The 6,000-nt window shown below is 52.8% G+C and overlaps 1 protein-coding gene across 8 annotated transcripts in view; it reads right to left on the reverse strand.

Moving 5' to 3' along the window:
* The window catches only part of HRH1 (histamine receptor H1), a 76,058-nt gene extending 73,960 nt beyond the window's left edge, over positions 1 to 2,098 (reverse strand). For 2 of the 8 annotated variants that reach the window (XR_013357416.1, XR_013357413.1), the window contains exon 1: positions 1,623 to 2,098. The gene's annotated coding sequence lies outside the window, so the exon portion shown is untranslated. Of the gene's footprint in view, positions 1 to 809; positions 958 to 1,278; positions 1,356 to 1,622 lie in introns of those variants that run through there. The other 6 variants (XR_013357415.1, XR_013357414.1, XM_077857819.1 and 3 more) reach the window with 6 other exon arrangements.
* Positions 2,099 to 6,000: the final 3,902 nt, after the last annotated feature.

Raw genomic sequence — 6,000 nt, forward strand, 5'->3', positions numbered from 1 at the left:
CTTTTCACGTTCTGGAGATACCCTCCATCTGTGCTCCACTCACAAGGGCCTACGCCCCCCCCCCCCCCACACACACACACACACATCAAGGAATGAGCTACCTCAGCATCTTCCAGCCAGGCTCACATAGTACAACAAGCACTGGTCCCCTCATGTCAGATTCCAAGGCTGAGGTGGGAGCCCCCTGCCGGAGAACAGTGACCCTGCCTGGAGCATCTCTGCACTACCAGCTGCCAGGCTGAGCGGACACTCAGGGATGAAGGGATTGGTGGTAGTGGTGGTGGTGGTGGGGGGGGGGGGGGGGGCGGTGTTCTTCTTGTGGGACAGGGGGAGTGGGGTAGGAGATGGGTTATCACCCGGAGACAAAAAGTGGCTTCCATAAAGAACTGCTGCGCTCAGCCCCTGCTCCCGAATTCCTTGGCTCCTTCCAGAAAAATCTAGAGCAACTTCCAGAATTTGGTTCCCTCTCACTCTTGCCCTCAAAGAGCAGCCCTGGTGCCCTTCGGGCACCAAAATCCAGACCCTGGCAGTAATGGCCACCCACTGTTCCAAAGGCTCCTCCGAGGGGTGCAAGGAGGAGGTGGTCCGTCCCTCCTGGGCTTGCAGCCTAGACGCAGGGCTTGATGCTTCCCATCCCGGACCCCTGGTGACGCTGAACCTCGGGCTTGCCCGCGTGCGCTCAAGTGCTTAGGGTCGGGCCATCTGGGGCTCGAAAACCCGGCTCTCTCCTTGACTTGGCTGCCCTCCTGCGCACAACTTTCCTTCCCTAAGTCTCAGTTTCGTCTCCTGTAAAACGGGCGCAGCAATACCTGGTTGCTGGCGTGGCCGGGAGAATCCCAAGAGGTAATGGATGCCCAGCGCCCGGCACAGATAACGCGCCCATCGGATGGGCTGGGGCTGCGGGCAGCATCAAACTCAGGGGCGGCTCTGAAAGCTGGGGGCCCGTCCTCGCCGCCCCACGGCCCGAAGGCAGAAGCTCGGGGCGCGCACCCCGGCGAGCCGGGGAAGCCACAGGTGTCTGCGCGCCGCAACCCGGGGGATCCGGGAGGTGCCGGGCAGCGAGCCGCGCGGCGGGACCCGCCCCGAGCCGCCGCGGAGCCCGAGCCCGAGCCGAGCCCGAGCCCGAGCCCGAGCCCGCCCGCCCCGCGCCGGCCGCCCCGGGGGCCCCGCCGCTCCGCAGGGCCGCCCAGACCCCACGGGCCGGCGCCCAGCCTCGCCCGCCGCCGCGGCCCCGCGTCCGCCCCGGCCGAGCCCTGCCCGCGCCCCGCTCTGACTCACCGCGCCGGCTCCGGGGAAAGTTTGGAGGCGCGGAGGCCGGGCTGCTCGGGGCTCGGCGCTCGGCGCTCGGCGGCCGGGCGGGGGCGGGGCGGGGCGGGGGCGGGGGCGCCGGGGGAGGAGCGGCGCCGAGGGGGGCCCGCCGGGAAGGGGGGCGGGGACCCGGGCCCGCCGGCTGCAGCGCCCCCGCCTCCCGCTCGCCGCTCCGGGGCCGCCCCACGCCGGGAGGGGGCGCGAGAGGGCGCGACACGCTCTCGCCTCGGGCTCCTCGAGCCTGGACACACGCAGAAGGGACAGGCGGTCAGAACCGAGAGAGAGAGAGAAGAGGGGTCCGAGCCCACGCTCACCTGCGAGTGGGCGACGGAAATAGGTCAGTCCAGATAGAGAAGGCGAGGTCGAAAGTCAGAGGGGGTGATGTCTGGCAGAGCCACCCGCAGACGGTGAGGCCCCACCTCCACTCACCCCGGGAGCGCCCGGTATACAAACAGACGGACAGAGCCAGCCAGAGAAGCACCAAGACTGCCGGATAGGGACCCTGCCCGAGAGGTTTCCTGGGGAACTGGAGAGACCTCCAAGGTCTGGAACGCCAGCCCCCCTCCCCCATTTCTCCGTAGCCCCCTCCAGGTGAGCTCACGTTCCAAATGACAAGGTGTTTCCATTAGCATCCTGCGCCAGATTGAATCTAGCCGTGTGGCCCGGGGAGGTTGCCTGGGTGAGGGTAGGGGGGTGGTTCTTCCGCAGGTCCCCGGGAGCCTCCGCCCCTGCCTCTGGCAGCCTGAGAATCCTTACAGGCTGCCTTCAGTTCCAAAGCCAGGCAAGAGAGGCAAAGTGTTCTTTGCTCAGTGTGAGGAAAACTCCATCTGAACCTCATAGCAGTTGTGACCTCAGATCTTATCTCCAGGCTTCAGAAAGAGACACTCAAGTTCAGAGGGCAAGAAAGGTATTGAGGAGGAAAGAACCCTGTGTTGAGGGTGTGTGGGGGGGAGTATGGGTTTGGGGCATGGTGGGGCTTTTAGCTTCCTTTGGGTAGAAGGTAAATTCCCCTGAGTCGTTGTGGGGTCACATGGAGCTAGTCTGAGGCTCAGCCTCACAAGATACGCATGGGATGTTGTATCTTTCTGGCCTTTCCGCCTCAATGTGCAAAATGAGGGTAATGAAAACAGCTGTCATGGTGCCCTGTACTCGTCTAAGTGCTACAGGTGTTTATTCACTTAATCCTCGCGACACCCTGAGTAAGTGGGAACTATTGTTATTCCTGTTTCACAGAGGAGAAAACTGAGGTCCAGAGAGGTTAAATAACTTGCTCAAGGTCACACAGCTAGTATAGAGGAGGACTGAGTATCCACCCAACCTTGTAGCAACCTGGCTACAAGGTGCAAGATCATCTTGACTGCGCTGTAATCTTCATCTCACTGCAGCTGCTGGAAAGTCCCATGAGGTCTTTTACATAAAGGACTTAGCAAGTCCTGAAGTGGTGGCTCATAGACTGCGGAGCCTTTCTTCAAGGTGGGGATTAAAGGGCTGATGATGATGCCCAGAGATAGGAGACTTTGGGTTCAAGATAGCCAACAAGCCATGTTACTGACTTTCACGAATCCAAGAGGCAAGGGATTCCCCTTGTTTGTTCCTCTGACCAGACCTCTGTTGATTAGCCTACCCCCCAACTGGGACTCACTCTGCATCCACAGTGATCCCCCATCCATTGCCTGGTGATTCTCCAGGGCCTCCGTATTTTATACTTTACCAGATGGATGCCATTTTGGAATTGAGCTAGCCCTTGGGGGAGCGACTGTTATATACTCTAAGGGAAATGCAGTCTACCCCCTATAGCTGTGGGGCTGATGGGAGCAAGAGGTTGGGTGGGGGCGCTTAGAAATGGCTGGGTCCACTGCCATCCCGTCTCATTTCTGCAGTTCCTCATAAAGCTTGATTATTTGGAATCCCTCTCCAAGGTTTTACTACCTGGGCTGGTTTTAGGCCTGCTAAGCGCATAGTGGTCACCATTTTTAGAAACTTCAGAATTTTAGAAACAGCATGTCAGACATTATTTGAAGCCCCTGGGGAGCACAGTATGTGTTGCTTTGTTGTATAGTTTGGAACTGACATATCATAACATAGGCCACATCCTGGTTGTGTGGGATGGAGGTGGGTAACCAACTTACTGATAACATACAGGCAGCAGGAGAAAAATAACAGTAAGCCCTTTGTCATACTTACCATGTGCCAGGCTCTAAGAGCATTAGACATAATGCACTACACCTGCTCCACACAACAATCCTGCCAGCAAGATACTATTAATTTCCTATTTCACAGATGGGAAGAGTGAGGCGCAAATTGGGGAAGAGACCGGTTCAGAGTCTGTCTAGTAAGTCATTCCAAGATCAGACTAGGTTAGGAAGCAGTTGAACCAGGCCTGGAACCTGGCTTGGCCTGGCTTCACAAGCTTGCCCCTACCTCCGTGCTTTGTGCTTTGTGGAAGGAAGCTAGGAAAGGGGGACTGTCTGAGCCCCTGAGCAGAGATTAGAGGTACAGATTAAGAAGCAGTAGATGAAAAAAATCTGCTCTACCACTTGTGAGTTCAGGGCTTACTTTGCTTCTCTGATCTTCAACGACCTCATCCGTTAAATGAGAGTGATAACATCTGCATCATATCCAGGATTTTAATGATGATTCTTTTGGTTGCAGGGCACATAAACCCAATTATAACCAGGTTCAGCCAAAAAGAGTTCTGAACTGAAAAGTTTTGGATTCAGACCATAGTGCATGCCAGGAGCTCAACAGAAGTCGTCATGAATCTCTCTCCCTTTGTGTCTTGACTCTGTTTTATTAGCAGGCGGGGTCTTTCTGCAGGGAAGCAGAAATGGCCAATTAAGCAAACTCAAGACAAAGAGATCACTTCCCAATACTTCCAGCAAAAATCCCAGGGTTGATCTCCATTGGCCTGGATTGGGTCACATGTCCAGGCTGAACCCATTACAACTGCTCTGATTGGCTAAGCCTGAGTTACATGCCTATGGCAAGTGTCAGAGAGTGGGGTCAGCCCCTCCTAACTGACAGGGACTAGGAGTACTGGAGGGGATGGGTCCCTAAAAGAAAGTCAGGGTGCTATTAACAGAATAATGGGGCATTGGTGCTAGACAGGCCCAGATGTCCAGTTACTAAGGAGCATTGTTAGGATTAATACGCTCATGTGTGTAAAGTGCTTGGCTGTGGTGGGTGCTCAGACCCTGAGATCTCTCTCGTGGGAAACATGTTTCATGGCTTGCCAAATCCAGACCAACTGCTTCCTTGGTCACATGGAGAGGGGAATGGACCAGGTGACCCAGCTGACCAGTCACAGAGCCCAGTCATAGTACCCATGCCCTGGGGCACTTGGGTGGCTCAATGGTTGAGTGTCTTCCTTCGGCTCAAGTCATGATCCCGGGGTCATGGGATGGAGTTCTGCATCGGGCTCCCCGCAGGGAGCCTGCTTCTCCCTATGCCTCTGTCTCTGCTTCTCTCTGTGTGTCTCTCATGAATAAATAAATTAAATCTTTTTTAAAAATTAAAAAAAAAAATCCATGTCCCTTGAACTGAAACAAATTCTAGTTAAAGTCTCAGCTGAGAAATTTTAGGTCTGTCACTAATCAAAGGAGTATTCTTTGCATTAGCACAGGGGACACTGGAAATCACAAAGTCCTTAAGACCCAGAGGAAACGAATACTACTTTTGTTGGACTCCCAGACTGAGCAAAAAGCAATGGACTGGTAGACATAGGCAGAGTGCCCAGTCCAACTCCCCACCCAGCACTCAGCCATTTCCTCTGGGGACTCTGTACTCTGGGTGCTGAGAATGCCAAGTGGTCATGTTTCAGACAGCTGCCCAAAGAAGGCAAGATGGCCCTTCTCTTATTTTATTTCTTGCTCCGTTTGTGAGAACAGATGTTCATCTTTCAGGGCCAAAGTAGGCCAAGTGGCAAGCATGTTATGTGGAATTATTAAAACTGCCCCTTCAACTTGGCCCTGATGCAGTTTCAAAGTTTTTGGCCTTGGGCAGTTAGTGACTTCTCCACTCTAAATTTAGTTAGATTGGCATGCTGTGAAGCTTATGCATTTAAAGGAAGGTGAGCAAGAATGGCAAATATCAACCTGGAATAAGACCTGCCCCTTTCTTGCCCACTTAAGTAAAGTGAGTAGGCTTGGAGTGAACACTGCTGGTGGAAGCGTGAATTGATACAGCCTTCCTGGAGGGCAATTTGGAACCAAATATTGAAGGCTTTAAATATATTCAGCCTATTATTCCACATTCTAACAGTTTTTCCTGAGAAAATAATAATGAATATCACCAGGATATACATAAAGATGTTCATTGGAGGATTGCATGTAAGAGGAAAAGATTGAAAATAATCCAAATGTCTAACTATACGACTGTTAAGATCATATTAGACATTATGGAAGTATGTGAAAATGGTTTATGACATGAATGTTAAGTTAAAAGGGCAAGTTACAGAAGACTAGGTATGTGTGAACTCATTTTGTGAAAAAAATAAAATATACCTATTTATGTATAAAAAACTTAACAGTGGTTATATAAGGCATAGTGGGAAGGAGAGAATAGATGCTTTTGGTTTTAACTTATCTATATTTCCCAATATTTCTTTAGTAAATTTGTATTACTTTGGTAATTAGGAATAATGTCCAATAATTGTTATAAAAGGATGTGTTTGGTTTCCTTTTAGAAAAGCAC

This window comes from Canis aureus, chromosome 19 (assembly GCF_053574225.1).
Source record: "Canis aureus isolate CA01 chromosome 19, VMU_Caureus_v.1.0, whole genome shotgun sequence".
In the NCBI taxonomy this organism is placed as follows: domain Eukaryota; kingdom Metazoa; phylum Chordata; class Mammalia; order Carnivora; family Canidae; genus Canis; species Canis aureus.